Source organism: Podarcis muralis, chromosome 3 (assembly GCF_964188315.1).
Source record: "Podarcis muralis chromosome 3, rPodMur119.hap1.1, whole genome shotgun sequence".
NCBI lineage: Eukaryota > Metazoa > Chordata > Lepidosauria > Squamata > Lacertidae > Podarcis > Podarcis muralis.
The window spans coordinates 33750354-33766335 of record NC_135657.1 but is presented as its reverse complement, the minus strand read 5'-3'; the positions used below and the strand labels follow the sequence as shown (position 1 = coordinate 33766335).

The window sequence follows — 15982 nt, the reverse complement described above, 5'->3', positions numbered from 1 at the left end:
AACCGCCTGGGTTAATTTATGTAAACCACCATGGCAGGCTAGCTAAGCACAGTGCCATCAAGGAATAATTGGCAACCAAGTACTGAGCCATTAAGGGCCATTGGCGATGCAAAAGAACTGTCCGTCCTAGTCCCCGTCCCCCACTGAGGAGTGGACAGAGACAGGAGAATTGGCGGGTTGCCAAGGTGAAGGGGGCATGATGTCACAGGAAAATGCATCCTTTTTGAAATCTAAAGGTTGTTCTGGGAACAAGAAGAAGGAAGTAGACAGAACCATATTGGCAATGGCTGGAGGAGGCTGCATCAAGAGCCATGACTGACTGCTGCTTTGGACCTGAGCTTACTGAAGTTATGAGAGGGTGATGAGAAACACTCTTGGGGTATACAGTTCTGTATCACCTCCATGGAAAACTCTAGGTGTAAATATGAGTACAATAAACCATATTTCTTAAAGCCTCTGCTGTGCCTCGATTTTCCCAATGGAAACAACCCTGGGGGAGTGCCCAGAATCCCCTGGAATCCTACTACCGCCTGGCAGAGATGGGTGTGTGCGTGTGTGTGCAATCTTTGTAACAATATGCGTGAAAAGTGTGGATTCCGCAGGCATAATAGCTCCCAGGATAAATAAATAAAAATCAGTGACGAAGAATGCTGAATGATAAGCTGTTACGTAGCTCTGGAGTTTATAAAATGGCAGTGTGGTTCCTTGCATTCTGTAGATTCTGGGAAGTGAGACGCTGAGCTGCTCAGGCTGTCACTTTGGGGATCCCACCACCGTCAGCTGTTAAGTTGGCAGCCTAACAGGGAGGATTTGGAAGCTGTGGTGAACGCTGGAAGTGCTGAGAGATGAGGCAGGAGTGGCAGAGTTACAAAACATACATGGCAGCACTTTGGAAGGGAGCCTTTCCATTCAACATTGATAGTTCAGTGTGAGTGCATGCAGGAAAACGTAATCCTGGAGGCTACAGAAACTCCTTTCCCCTCTACCCACAGTGCATCAATGTCCTTGGATTTGACTTTGATTGTTTTTATTGAAATGGCTCCTAAGAATGAAAAGGGAGTCGTGCCCCAAAGGCCCAGAATCAGCATAGCTTCATGTGATCAGTAGTGTAATGACAGGGCTCCTGCAGGGATTTGCTTTCTTTCTAGGCAGACAGCAAATGTCTTACTAGGCAGAAAAGGGAAAAAGGAGGGGGGAGAATATTCAAACTACCTGCTGAATAATTGTAGAACCGGGGAAAGCTTAATATTTAAGCTTGAAATTGGCCTTGGGTGAAATCCGGCAACTGTTCAAATACTGAAGAGCAAAGGATGAATAAAACCAGTTCGTGTTTTTCCCTCCCTTCCTTTTTTGCTGTTGCTTGTTCAGCATCAAATCAGAACTTCCTTAAGCAGTCAGGGAGCCTTATCAGGGATACTTTTTGTTTTGCCTGTTATTTAAAGAGGTTTCCATCCATGAGCTTTGTGTACAGGTTTGTAACTTCCTTTAATCTCGGTTTATTTTAGGTGTCTATGCTGAAAGGTCAATTTGCTAGGTTTTGCAATGTGCTAACTGCTGAATTCAAATTTTACATGCATCTAAAATTTCAAAATTTGAACAAAAGCGTGTGTTTTTAAGCCCATAACTCTATGCCCACTTATCTAGGAGTAAATGGCATTGCACTGAATAGGACTTAATTCTGAGTAGACATATATAGGATTGCACAGTATGCTAGTCAATCCAAGTGGTAGTAAAAAACAGTTTTTAATTACCCTAAAGGCGCCTAATTAAAATACTTAAAATTTAAAAAAAAACCAAAAGCTAAAAACATATCCTCTATCAGTATAACTCCCTGCTGCTAAATGTCAATACATGATATGAATTTCAGTGCTGAAACTCATACTGCTCCCATCATATGGTTTGAAGGCACATGTAACCACCACCTTGCTGAAACTAAGCAAGTCTGGATCTGGCAGGTGCCTGGATTTATGCTACCTTGGGTTCCATGATGAAAGAAAGATGGGGTGCAAATGCAATAAAATAAATAAAAGCGTTTCCCAAATCACCAGTCTGGGTCAAGAACTGGAGTCACCACAAAGACTGCCATAGCTGAGATTCTGTTTAGCAATCAGAATTTCAGAAAGTAGTGCTGAGACAGCCATCGTGTGTGTGCATGGATGTTTCTGCATGCAAGAGAGAGAAACCAAGGCTCTCTCCCCAAACTGCCAGTTTGCGAAGATGCTGGAGGGGACAACAATGTTGTGTGCGTGATGTCGTGATGTCCCAACATCACATGCATGACATAAGGATGATGGGAGGAGCCAGGGGTGGAGCTGAACACAGTGGCTGCATGGTTTCAGTGGGCAGTGGCACCTCCACCTCCTCCTCTTTCTCTTGGTGCTGCCACCAGAGGGAGGCTTCTTTATCCCTCCTTCCCCTCCATGGTAGCAGGAGCAGGAGAAGGAGACAGTCACTGCAGCAGCAGCAGCATGGTAGATTCTGTACTTTGCCTTCACACTCTCTGGACATTGGGGGGAGGGCAAAATGGCTTAAGCCCGCTGAAGCTGACACCCCTGCCTCCACAAAATACAGTGGAACCTCGGTTCTCGAACCCCTCTGTTCCTGAATGTTTCAGCTCCCAAACATCGAAAACCCAGAAGTGTTCTGGTTTTTGAACGTTCCTTGGAACCCGAACCCTGACGTGGCTTCCAATCTACAAAAAGCCTAGCTGTCAGCTAGTCAGAAGCAGTGCCTCGGAATTCAAACGTTTTGGAAGTTCCACTGTACATAGAACCATAGAATCGTAAACTTGGCAGGGACCCCAAAGGTCATCTGGTGTAACCCCCTCTGCAAGGCAGGAATCTCAACTAAACATGCACATGTTCCCCATGTGTCTACCTGTTCCATTCATTTCAAGAGAAGGGATGGCAATGTATTCACAAAGGAACGCTTATGCAGAGCTGTCTGATAAATGACGAAGCTCTTGCATATATGGGTTGGGGTTCAAAGAGAAACTTTGGCTCATGTAAGGGGTTTAGTGTAATTTCTGATGCCCCCCTCGTGAACAGTCAACACTTGCCTCTGTCCCATCCCATGCTGTCTTACAAAACAGGGTCTTCTGTTTTCAGAAAAGAAAGTTTTGAGAACCACAGAATTCACCAAGTATGCTTCACGATTCTCTGAATCCCGGCCTCAGTGCATACCGAGACTCAGTGCTCAGGGGAGGTTGCTGAATTTGGCTGGTGAAAGTCTGTAACACTAAAGAAACATATGAATTTTATTTTAGAACTGTTGTTTACAGTCTGTATTTAGTAGTTCATTTGCTCCTAGCTGTGGGCTGGCAGGGAACTTTTCCTCCAGAGTGGAGACCTCAGCTGGTAGTTTTTTGTGTGTATAACCTTTTGGCACCTTTCCTTTAATAACAGTTTAGGCCCTGAGGCTTAGGGTATCTTTTGAGCAATTTAATGCTGGCTTGCAGGCACATCAGTCAGGATCATGCAGCTCTCCTTAAACTACAACCCAAGAATGGCTCCATAATCATTACAATCAAAAATCCATTAAAGTCAAGGATGGCTATCAAAAGGGAAACATGAGAGTCACTCACATACACTCAGAGTGAGATAATCAAGAGTGACTCAGAGACCTACAGAGATAAACAGAGAGTCCTGCACATACTGTTCCCCAACTTTTAAATGATATTTCCCTGAATGACAAGGACTGTTGCTATCTTGTGTGATTATTCTCAGCCTAGCTCTGGCCTAAAGTGCCTTGGCTTGAACAACAAACTTTATGAGCTCTGACTGCAGTCTGGCTAGAAATTCCTATTTGCTACTGAAGCACACATACAAATGAGAAGTGACACCCGTATACCTAGCTGAAGTGAATACAGTGAATAGAGATGTCAGAGTCAAGTTCTGTCACAGATGGAGAGCTTTCATTCAGAAGTGAAATTCAGTAGGCCTTTACAATCCTAACAAGCTTAGAGTTAAGGCCGAGACGAAAGAGGGAGGCTGAGCGATTCTCCAAAAACTTCATACCCCACCTCACCTCCCATGAAACTAAATGTAACCCTAAGTTCAGCAACTGGGGCAGGCCCATGTAGACAGGGCCCAAGAAGGCTAAGCCGGCCAGCGGGGACACACCAGGGGCCTGCCAGACTTACACTGCTATGCCAAGAACAAGACTGCCACCCCGGGCCTCACGCGGGCCTGAATTGGGGGCTGTAAAACAAGGCAACGCTCCTTATTGATTCAAAGTAAGGCCAGAAGGGATTAAATTCAGTGATTTAAAACCACCTCACTTTTTCACCAGACTAAATTGACCCTAGTCAAAGCAGAGACTGGACCAACCCAGAGTGTGTCCAGGTAACACCTGCCTTGCTGCCCAGCAGTTTCCCTGCCTGGGCTGACAGAGCTGGTCTCATAGGTGGTGCCGAAGACTGATTTTGAGGAATTTCAACATCCATGCCAAGGTGACTGGTTCAGGGGTGGATCAGGACTTCATGGCTGCAATGACGACCATGGGGCTATCCCAACATGTCACTGGCCCAAAGCATGTGGCAGGCCACACTCTAGACTTTGTTTTCTCAACTGAGCAAGAGAGGATGATCTGAAAGTGGGGGGTATTGACATAAGTACCTTGTCATGGTCAGATCCTGTTAAGATTGAGTACATACCACCTAGTATTTCTCTGTCTCGCCACCATTCCCCAGGATTTCAAATCTAATGTAAGCTACCTTGTAAAGTCAATGAGGTATCTGTATATATACAATGTCAGTATATATATGATGCGTTCATCAGTTTGTGTGTCTCCAAGTCCACCTCCTCCATAGCCCCTGGAACTGTGTACCCTCTTATCCGATTCCTTCCTTTCATCTTCAGCTTGCTTTATCTTAGCCCAGCTAAGCTTCAGACACATTTCTAAGAGTGATCAATCCAGTAAATTCCCAGATCCAAGGACCATCTAAAGTTTCCCCTCTAAAGACCAAGTAGACTTACCTTCCCACACAACAAAGACAACCTGATACAATACAAAAAACCCTAAAATCACACACATCAAACTTCACAACCACAATGTTGCAATTATCTTAGAAATGCCAGTGATAAAAAAAATAATGCAGGAGTTTGAAACAGACTAGCCATATGGGAATTTTGTGGTTCAGAGCCATGTCTCACTTTTATAGGCTTTCTTTAATTCCAGCTATAGGAAATGATTCCATTTGAATTCCATTTGCCTTAAGGGTAATGAGTGGCGATATGCCCCAGTTCCTGCTAGTTTCATGCTACGCTAGGCTATTAATGGAAAGCATTAAACAATGACTTTTATTTCTCCTCACTTCTGAGCAAAATGTGAGTCCAGAAAAGCTGCTGTTGCTGTTGCTGCTGCAGCACTAATGCTCACCAGGAATAGAAGTAAAAGAGCATTAGTGATGCGCCTGCATGCAATGGAATCAATTCCAACTGGACTGCTGTCACTGATGTGGGAAATAAGCCCATTAAAAACAAAGGAAGCCCATCAATTTTGCACATATATTGTTTTTGCCTTGATAAAAAAGATGCAGATATTGCCATTGTGTATTCCCCTGGGTTTGCTCCATGGGAATCTGCATTGAAACTGAATTCAGGGAACTGCTTCACTTGTTATGATTTTCACAGAGAGTAATGTGATTCTATGCAGGAAAAAGCAACAGCTACTATGAAGAAAAGGGGAATCTGTCTGATTTCAACAGGCTCTGCATGTTGAAATAGACAGAGTGTAAGGAAGACAACTAATCCACTCATCCTCCTTGCCCCAACGAGACTGCTGTTATGCAAGGGGGAGAGCAGGGACAAGGCTGTTGGCCCTGCCTCCATCCGCCACATGCCCCTCTCACTGCTTCAGCAGACCCCCATGCGCTGGGGGCCAAATGCCTTCAGCAGGAAGGCTGCTCTACTTGAGTTGGCTCCCCAAACTCTGATCTTCCAGGATCTTCATGGTAGAAGCCTACCAGAGTTCTGAGCTGCAGGAATGGAGAAAGGGATATGCAGGAGGGGATGGGAACAATGGACTCCTCCTGGCTCTACCACTCATGTAATAGTAATCACACGGGAGTGGGAGGGGTGCAAGTAAATAGGACTCATAAATCTCCAGTGCTATCCTCCATCTCTCTCCTCCAAAGTAAAGGAACCACCGTAGCCTTGCCCTGGACTTCTCACCAGGGTCAACGGCTTAATAGCAGTGTGCCTTAGTTTCCCAAACTAATTGATTGTCTCCATATTAGCCAAAATGAATGCAACAACTGAAACCTAAGGAAGAAATGAATGCATGTGGGCACCTTCATGTCAGTTCTTTCATTTTTGTTTTAGCTTTCACTAAGGTGGTTGTTTCAAGTACGAAGCCTTGCATCACAAATGGATACACCAATACAATAGCTCTTATTCAGGCATTAAAGACCCTAAATAATTAGAATCATGGGGGGGGGTGCTAGCTGGCCCACTCTCTCTGACTCATCTCTGTCATCCAGCCCCACTGCCCCCATGGGTTGGAGGAGAAGGTCTGCAGTGGAGAGCTTTGGGGTTAGGGTTTTTAATTACATGATGCAAACTGGAGGATTAAAACTTGCATATCCAAGATACTTTCCTCTAATCTTCTATTCAGATACCAACATGTATATAATTTATTGCAATGTGACAAAACCACCCTTATCTAAACTTATTTTAGTTAAATTTTGTATCTTTAGTAAATTGCAAGACTTGACCTGTGCTGGTATTTTCAGTGTGATTCCTAGAAGACCAAAATCTAAGCTGCTTCTGCAGTAGGTCAATTTAATTAAAGTGTAATTTAATTAACTTTGGCATGGGTAAATAATTTACTTTATTTCAGAGCAGCCAAGTGAGAAGTTCCCAAATGTTAATGTGTGTATCACATGGAGTCCAGCGCTCTCTCTCTCTCTTTCTGCAACCAGATGTCCATAGAAAGATAGCATGTGGCTATCTACTGCATATATTGTTTTTCTGTATATCTACATATAGAAAATCACAGCAACCTACATTATAGCTTCCCAGTTCTATTGTGATATGCACTTACAACAACCCTAAGCAGTGGTGCCTTTGGATATGAGATTAAGAGAGGCATAATTGCATGTTTGCAATGTTTGTTTGATTCACAAATATTGAACCAGGGCCTATTGAAAGCAAGCTGACTTCTGAAAACAAGCAGCAAAACCTCTGATCTTTCATCAGATGTCCAGATAACCACTGTGTCCAATCCTCCAAAAATGGACCAAGTTTTTCCTGCATCCAGCTACAATTCTTTGCCTGACGCTCTCAGAATCCAAATTTAAAACTGGCTCCAAATTTGTCTACTTCTCCCACTAGCCGGAAGATGTTACATTTCCAAACTTTGCTGGGTGTTACATTCCAAAAGGCTAGAAAGAGATTCCTAGTTATTAAGGGACATTACTTTGTTAAAGTCAGTTCCTGGCAACTATCTGTTTCTCTTCAAAGTCATCAAGACAGAATGATCTCATAGCAACACTTTCTATCATTAATTCAGATTAAGCACCATACTTCACCAGTAAGAATGTACCAAATGCAGTGCTTGGAAGGAACCAATTCACTGAAATAATAATAATAATAATAATAATAATAATAATAATAATAATAATAATAAATTTAATACATGTGAAAGTAGTTCCTATAATTTCTAGGTGAGTAGAATGTAGTAGTAGTAGTAATAATAATTTTATTATTTATAGCCTGCCCATCTAGCTGGGTTTCCCCAGCCACTCTGGGGGGCTCACAGCACATATCAGAACATACTAAAACATCAAACACTAAAAACTTCCCTAAACAGGACTGCCTTCAGATGTCTTCTAAAACTCAGAGAGCTGTTTATTTCCTTGACATCTGAAGGGAGGGTGTTCCATAGGGAGGGTGCCACAACCTCTGCCTGGTTCCCTGTAGCCTCACTTCTCTCAGTGAGGGAACCAGCAGAAGACCCTCGGAGGAGGAACTCAGGGCTGAACGATGGGGGAGGAGATGCTGCTTCAGGTATAATGGGCTGAGGTCGTTTAGTTCTGTTGTGGAGGAACTTTAGGCTATTTTAAAAATTCAATTCCATTTTAATTCAATAATTTTTATATATAGGCGTTTCACTGCACTTAACTCAGTTTGATTGTGGCCATTGCACTTACCATTTTTATCTGTCTGAAAAGTGATGCTTCTGTTTAAGCTTAAAGGTCATAATTGTTGGGGGGAATTAATAAAATGATTATACCTATTATACCGTGTGATGTTTTCTTAGTTCTTAAGTATATTTTACACTTTAGCAAAGCAGCTTGTAAAATTGTAAATGCTGGAAAAAATGCTGAGGACCACATGAATCAATTGTGTGTGAGAGAGAGAATCTTCTATTTTAACTACAGTCGTATCTTGGAAGTCAAATGAAATCTGTTCCGGAAGTCCGTTCGACTTCCAAAACGTTTGGAAACCAAAGTGCGGCTTCTGATTGGCTGCAGGAAGCTCCTGCAGCCAACCAGAAGCCGCGGAAGCCCCATCAGATGTCCAGCTTCCAAAAATAGTTTGCAAACCGGAACAGTCACTTCTGGGTTTGCAGTGTTCGGGAGCCAAAATGTTCAAGAACTAAGCTGTTCAAAAACCAAGGTACGACTGTATTCTGATATAGGAATGTCTATAGTATAGTTAAAAGTTAGGGGGTAGTTAATCCACATTAAGGAATCCTGAATATACATTAATGATAGGCAAAATCCCCTAAGCTTGATTTGAAATCAGTTCAGTACTTGTGAACTTCTTTGCTTTGAAAACTTAGAAAAAGCTTGCCTATTTTTCTAAGAGTTTGTTCCCAGCTCCTAATGTTGGCTCTTAATGACTTATTCACACTTCCGCTTGTCCCATGCTTTGTAGGCATGAGTCTGAGCCGTTTTCTGTTTGCCCTGCTGCTTTTCCTGGGAAATCAGCTCTTTACAACTGAATCAGAGAAAACATCAACCTGCGGAAAACCCAAGTGATGTTTGCTCCAGTTCAGTGGTAAAGAGAGAGGAGAATTATTTACCACTGACCTGGAGGCAGTGGCATAGCGTGGGTTGTCAGTGTCCAGGGCTACACGGAGGGATGGAAATATTCTTCTTCCTGGGGAGAAGCGGTGGGACAAGTGGAAGTCTGGATGAGCCTGTTTTGCTTTCACTTTTGCTATTATAAAATGCTTTTTAGTGAATTATCAACTGCCTCTAGAAATCATCTATTTTTCATCCACATTCCGGATACTAATCACAGTTCAGATAGAGATATGCAAAAGCTTCCAAAGGGTGGTTTTTCAGGCTCAAGAGAACTACATTTATAACTTCCCAGCCTAAATATGGATTGTAAGTGACTTGAGGCAGAGATTTGTGTTTTGCTTACGTTATTCTGTAAATAACTATTTCACACACCATATTTCTTATAGACTAAATATTGGACTTTGCACAACCTGATCTCTCTCTCTCTCTCTCTCTCTCTCTCTCTCTCTCTCTCTCTCTCTCCACCATATGTGTGTATACATTTTAGAGCCATTTTTGTTATAAACCTTTACCATTTAATTTCTTTAGCACATACCTAAGGGAACAGGATATGACTTTAGCTCTTCCACATACTTTTGTTTTTGAACATATTTTTAAAGCACTCCTGATTAACTGAATGCACTGACTGCTTCCATATATTGTTTTATTTCCCCTGAGATCACACAGAGTATATACATTAAAGGAACAGGGTAAGTGCGCCATCCGAGGAAAACGTCAATGTGATTATCATTCACAAACGTGCACAGATGTGCACCTGACCATATAAAAAAAGAAAGCAGTAAAATTATGTGTAGAAAGTTAATGTTAAGACAAGCTATGCAAGCATATACCACACGTATACAAGCATGGATGCAGTTAAAGGGGGAAATGTTACCATGGCAACACATAAATAAATTATTACTCCTAAATGATGCTAGCAAAATACTAAAGCTGTCTTCAAAGGAGAGCATAGATAAATGGAACACAGCTAAATGGAATGAAGCAACTATGTCTTCCTATGGAGAGAGGAATGGCTAAATAAGACAAATGTTGATATTTTTATCTTATATATTAATTATGCATCCCATGTCAGTGTCCCCTTTGTATTAGCAGCCTTTGTGTTCCTTCAAGAGTCAGAAAGATGAAAGACACTTTCTGCATAATATCCCAGGAGACAAGGTAGCCCATATAATGAAATCCATTTTTTCCCTAGGGCTTTACGTTGAACAAAGAGATAAGGCTTGGGTCCTAACAATGCAACAAACAATAAATGTATCCTTTGCAACATGGGCTTATCAAGACTGCGACCTCCCATATTTCTATATCAGGCACAACCAGGAGTGTGGGAAAGGCCCTGAGATGAATAGAAACTCTCGTGGCTTCCAGCCAAGTCTTTCTTTATTAGACAGATTTCCAGTTAATAGTCCCAAATGGTTAGATGATGCATTCTGTCAATGAAAGCAGTAAGGTTAGATGATGCATTCTGTCAATGAAAGCAGACTAACCTGATCTCGTTTTTTGACAGAATTACAACCCTGGTAGATGAAGGGAATGCAGTGGATGTAGCCTACCTTGATTTCAGCAAGGCATTTGACAAGGTGCCCCATGATATTCTTGTAAAGAAGCTGGTAAAATGCGGACTTGACTATGCTACCACTCAGTGGATTTGTAACTGGCTGACTGACCGAACCCAAAGGGTGCTCATCAATGGTTCCTCTTCATCCTGGAGAAGAGTGACTAGTGGGGTGCCACAGGGTTCTGTCTTGGGCCCGGTCTTATTCAACATCTTTATCAACGACTTGGATGATGGACTCAAGGGCATCCTGATCAAATTTGCAGATGACACCAAACTGGGAGGGGTGGCTAACACCCCAGAGGACAGGATCACACTTCAAAACGACCTTGACAGATTAGAGAACTGGGCCAAAACAAACAAGATGAATTTTAACAGGGAGAAATGTAAAGTATTGCACTTGGGCAAAAAAAATGAGAGGCACAAATACAAGATGGGTGACACCTGGCTTGAGAGCAGTACATGTGAAAAGGATCTAGGAGTCTTGGTTGACCACAAACTTGACATGAGCCAACAGTGTGACGCGGCAGCTAAAAAAGCCAATGCAATTCTGGGCTGCATCAATAGGAGTATAGCATCTAGATCAAGGGAAGTAATAGTGCCACTGTATTCTGCTCTGGTCAGACCTCACCTGGAGTACTGTGTCCAGTTCTGGGCACCACAGTTCAAGAAGGACACTGACAAACTGGAACGTGTCCAGAGAAGGGCAACCAAAATGGTCAAAGGCCTGGAAACGATGCCTTATGAGGAACGGCTAAGGGAGCTGGGCATGTTTAGCCTGGAGAAGAGGAGGTTAAGGGGTGATATGATAGCCATGTTCAAATATATAAAAGGATGTCACATAGAGGAGGGAGAAAGGTTGTTTTCTGCTGCTCCAGAGAAGCGGACACGGAGCAATGGATCCAAACTACAAGAAAGAAGATTCCACCTAAACATTAGGAAGAACTTCCTGACAGTAAGAGCTGTTCGACAGTGGAATTTGCTGCCAAGGAGTGTGGTGGAGTCTCCTTCTTTGGAGGTCTTTAAGCAGAGGCTTGACAGCCATATGTCAGGAGTGCTCTGATGGTGTTTCCTGCTTGGCAGGGGGTTGGACTCGATGGCCCTTGTGGTCTCTTCCAACTCTATGATTCTATGATTCTATGATTCTAGGTGAACGTTCTCTGATAGGTAAGGAAAGCTATGTGTTTGAATGCTACACTCATCAGAGTGTGGAAAAACTGGTGAGACTGTTTTAGAGGGGCACCTGTTTGTGTGTGTGTGTGTGTGTGAGAGAGAGAGAGAGAGAGAGAGAGAGAGAGAGAGAGAGAGAGAGAGAAAGTTTGCTAAAGGTGAAGTCACTGGGATAGTGGCTCCACTGACCTGGAGGCAGTGGCATAGGGCCACATGGAGGGATGGAAACGGATGGAGTAGGCATGCACATTCAACTGCCTAATGGCATCCACATCACCCAGGAAATCATAAGCACATAGATTAGAAAAGAAGAGTCGTTCTGTTGTCTGGAGAGGTCACTTCCTGGTTCGCATGGAGAAGCCGTTTTCAATGGAGCTCAGCAATGGAAGCAAGCAGCCATATTGAGGCAGCACTGGGTGTTGAAATTTGGCAACCTTAACAATTCGCTTTTTAATATTCTTTATTGAGTTTTGCATTGATTAATTATATACATTTTCCATTCTTTCTTTAAAATAAGTTAACTTATACGTGAATATAAACCAAAATAAATCAATACTTCTTCGCAAGTGACTCCTCTCCACCTTATTGCGGCTTCTTATTTCTTATCTTTTTAACTGTGTTGTTTTCCTTATTTCACTTCTCTTACATAATATATGTTATCTATCTGTTATTTATGGATAATTGACTCAATGGGTATGGTAAACCTGTTGACGACTGTTAAAGACTGCAATTAATCCTATAGGACTAATTTGTTCTCCCACTATATATAAGGGTCTGGTGACTTCTGTTTCAGTATATCTGAAGAAGTGCGAATGCACACAAAAGCTTATACCCAGAACATTCTCATGTTGTTGCTCATTTGTCTACCCGGTAGAAACCCTGCTTGGTCTTTTTTTATAACGCCTTTCAATATTTTCTTTAACCTGTTTGCCATCACATCTGCAAATAGTTTATAATCATTGTTCAAGAGTGATATATGTCTATAGTTTTTGATTGATGTCAAATCTGTTCCCTGCTTTGGGATCAACGTTATAAAGGCTTCTTGCCATGACTCTGGTATCATCCCCTCCTTTAGGATCTTATTCATGACTGTCTTAAGTGGTGCTGAAAGCACATCTTCCAACTTCTTATAGTAAATTGTTGAGAGTCCGTCCGGTCTGGGAGATTTTCCTACCTTCAACTTTGTAATTGTTTGATAAATTTCCATAATTGTTATGGGAGAGTTTAAATATTCAGTTTTATCATTTGTGATTTTTGGAAATTTACCTAATAATAATAATAATAATAATAATAATAATAATAATAATAATTTATTATTTGTACCCCACCCATATGGCTGGGTTTCCCCAGCCACTCTGGCCAGCTTCCATAGAAACCAAAAATACAGTAAAATATCACAGATTAAAAACTTCCCTGAACAGGGCTGCCTTAAGATGTCTTCTGAATGTCAGGTAGTTATTTATCACTTTGACATTTGATGGGAGGGTGTTCCACAGGGCGGGCTCCACTACCGAGAAGGCCCTCTGCCTGGTTCCCTGTAGCTTTGCTTCTCGCAATGAGGGAACCGCCAGAAGGCCCTCGGCGCTGGACCTCAGCGTCCGGGGCTCCCACGGTGGTGTCTAGCTCCTTCCGAATATGAGTGATTTTATCTGCAAAAAACTTTGCAAAATCGTTGCAAGAGATCTTGGGGTCTTTACAAGGCCCCAGTGGTAAAGGTGGTTCCATTAAATTGCAAACCACCGGAAAGAGTCTCCTGCTACTATTTTCTGCAGATGCAATAGAGGCGGTGAAGAAAGTCTTCTTCGCCGTCGCTATCGCCACTTGGTAGGCTCGACATTGAGCTCTAACCTGTGTCCGGTCAGATTCAGAGTGAGTTTTCTGCCACCGACGCTCTAGCCGTCTCAGCGATTGTTTCATCGCCCTCAGCTCCGAAGAAAACCACGGGGCTGTCCGGGCTCCATGCAATCGGAAAGGGCGCTTCGGAGCCAGACAGTCGATAGCCCTGGTTAACTCCGCATTCCAGCGGGCCACCAGGGAATCAGCTGAAAGCCCATCAACATGGGATAAAGCATCCCCTACCACTCTCTGGAAACCATTTGGATCCATTAAGTGGCGGGGGCGGACCATCCAAATTGGTCCCACCTCCCTGCAGAGGGGAAGGGTCGCGGAGAAGTCCAGTTGCACTAGGAAGTGATCTGACCATGGCACTTCTTTTGTTTCACTTTTACTTAGTGTCAGATCACCTACGTCACTAGAGGTGAACACCAGGTCTAAGGCATGTCCATGACTATGAGTTGGGCCAAACTTATTCAGGGACAGCCCCATGGAGGCCATGCTTTCCACGAAGTCCCGAGCAGCCCCTTGTAAGGTCGTGTCGGCATGGATGTTAAAATCCCCTAGGACAACCAAACTAGGTGTCTCCAGGAGAAAATCCGCCACGACCTGAAGCAGCTCAGACAGGGAATCCTTGGTGCAGCGGGGAGGTCGGTACACCAAAAGGAATCCTGTACTGCCCCTATTGCCCAACTTCCAGAACATGCACTCAGAGAACTGGATCTTCCCAGTAGGACGCCTGGTGCAAGCTAGTGACTTCCTAAAAATCACTGCAAGCCCCCCTCCCCGCTCACATGACCTGGGTTGCTGTGCATAAGAGAAACCTGGTGGGCAAGCAGCGGCAAGGACAGGCCCATCTGCTTCCTCCAACCAGGTCTCTGTCACACATGCCAGGTCAAATCCTCCATCCACAATCAAGTCGTGGATTCATCATTGACCTGGCATTGCACAGCAACACTTTCAGGTCATGTGGGTTTCCCCTGTTGATTCCAGTATCCATCCGGTCAAGGCCAGACCCGGAGGCAGGGATAGTCTTCAAACAACGACTAAACCTGCCTCCTCGGTAATGACATGGTCTGGTCTTAGCGTAACTCCGCCTCCTGCCCATGATCACCGAGATCGGATGTCCCAGTGCTTCCCCCCCTGTGGAACTTGTCCCAGCCATCGTGTTGGCTGGGGACCCACTCCCAGGCAGCCCTGATCCCGCCCCTTAAAAACAAAACACAAACTATACAGAACCAATAAAACAACAACAAAAAAAGGAACAGAACAATTATACTAAAATTAATCCCCAACCAACTATCCATCCCACCCACCCACCCCCAACAAAGGAAAAAAGGAAAAAATGGAATAAAAATTTAAATTGACTTAAGTATTTTTCTATTTTCTCATCATCTTCCTTATCTGCTTGGTAGATATCTTTAAAATATTTTGGAAAACTTTTGCTTATTTCCTTGGGTTCATCAATTGTTTCCCCTCCTTCTATGAGTTTTCCTATCATCTTTTCTTTTTGTTTCTTCTTTCATTGTCAAGCCAGCATTCTATCTGATTTGTTAGCAAATTCGAAACTTTTGTTTTAGCCATTTTAATTTATGTTCAATTTCATGGTTTAAAAATATGGAGAAATGGGTTTGCAACATTTTGATATTTTGTTCTGCGGTCTCGTTTTTTGGGTTTTTCAGCCTTTCTCATTTGTACTTATCTCTTTCCTAATTTGCTCCATTTTGTTTTCTCTAATTTTCTTCGGGATGGCACTTTGTTGGATACATAAACCTCTCATAACAGCCTTGCTAGCATCCCATATTACTTTGATGTCAGTTTCCCCTTTTATATTTATTTCACAAAATTATTTTAAGGCCTCTTGTGCTTTTAATTTTTTTTTTATTGTTGAAAATATTTTCATTCATTCTCCATCTCCATCTTAATTTTCTACTGTTTCTCAGCTCTAAGGTGACTGGATTGTGGTCCAAGATCAGTCTTAGTTGGATTTCTGCTTTTTTTGTTTTCAATATTAGGTTACTTGACATCGATATTGCATCAATTCTCCCTGCTGACTATTTTGCATCGGAGAAGTGAGTAAATTCTTTCTCATTTGGGTGTTTAAGTCTCCATACATCCTGTAGATTGAAGTTCTCCACTAGTTGGAAGAAGGTCATTGGTAATCTTCCTCCTTTAGATTCTTTTTCTCTAACCCTTAACAATTTTGTGCCCGGGGCAATCACTCCTGAGGCTACCCCCACACTATGCCACTGCCTGGAGGGTATCTTTTATGTCCTCATTTATACTCTGCTTGGAAATGTGCAAATAAAGTACATATTACCAGCAGTGTAGTGGTTCACTCTGGAGTGCCGAAGCACATCATGACAGCTTCCATGCCTACAAGCTTTTGCCAT

At 42.8% G+C, this 15982-nt stretch overlaps 1 protein-coding gene across 1 annotated transcript in view; it reads right to left on the bottom strand.

Annotated features, from left to right (window-relative positions):
• The window catches only part of ALK (ALK receptor tyrosine kinase), a 559106-nt gene that overhangs the window by 99069 nt on the left and 444055 nt on the right, over positions 1–15982 (bottom strand). The window lies entirely within an intron of this gene.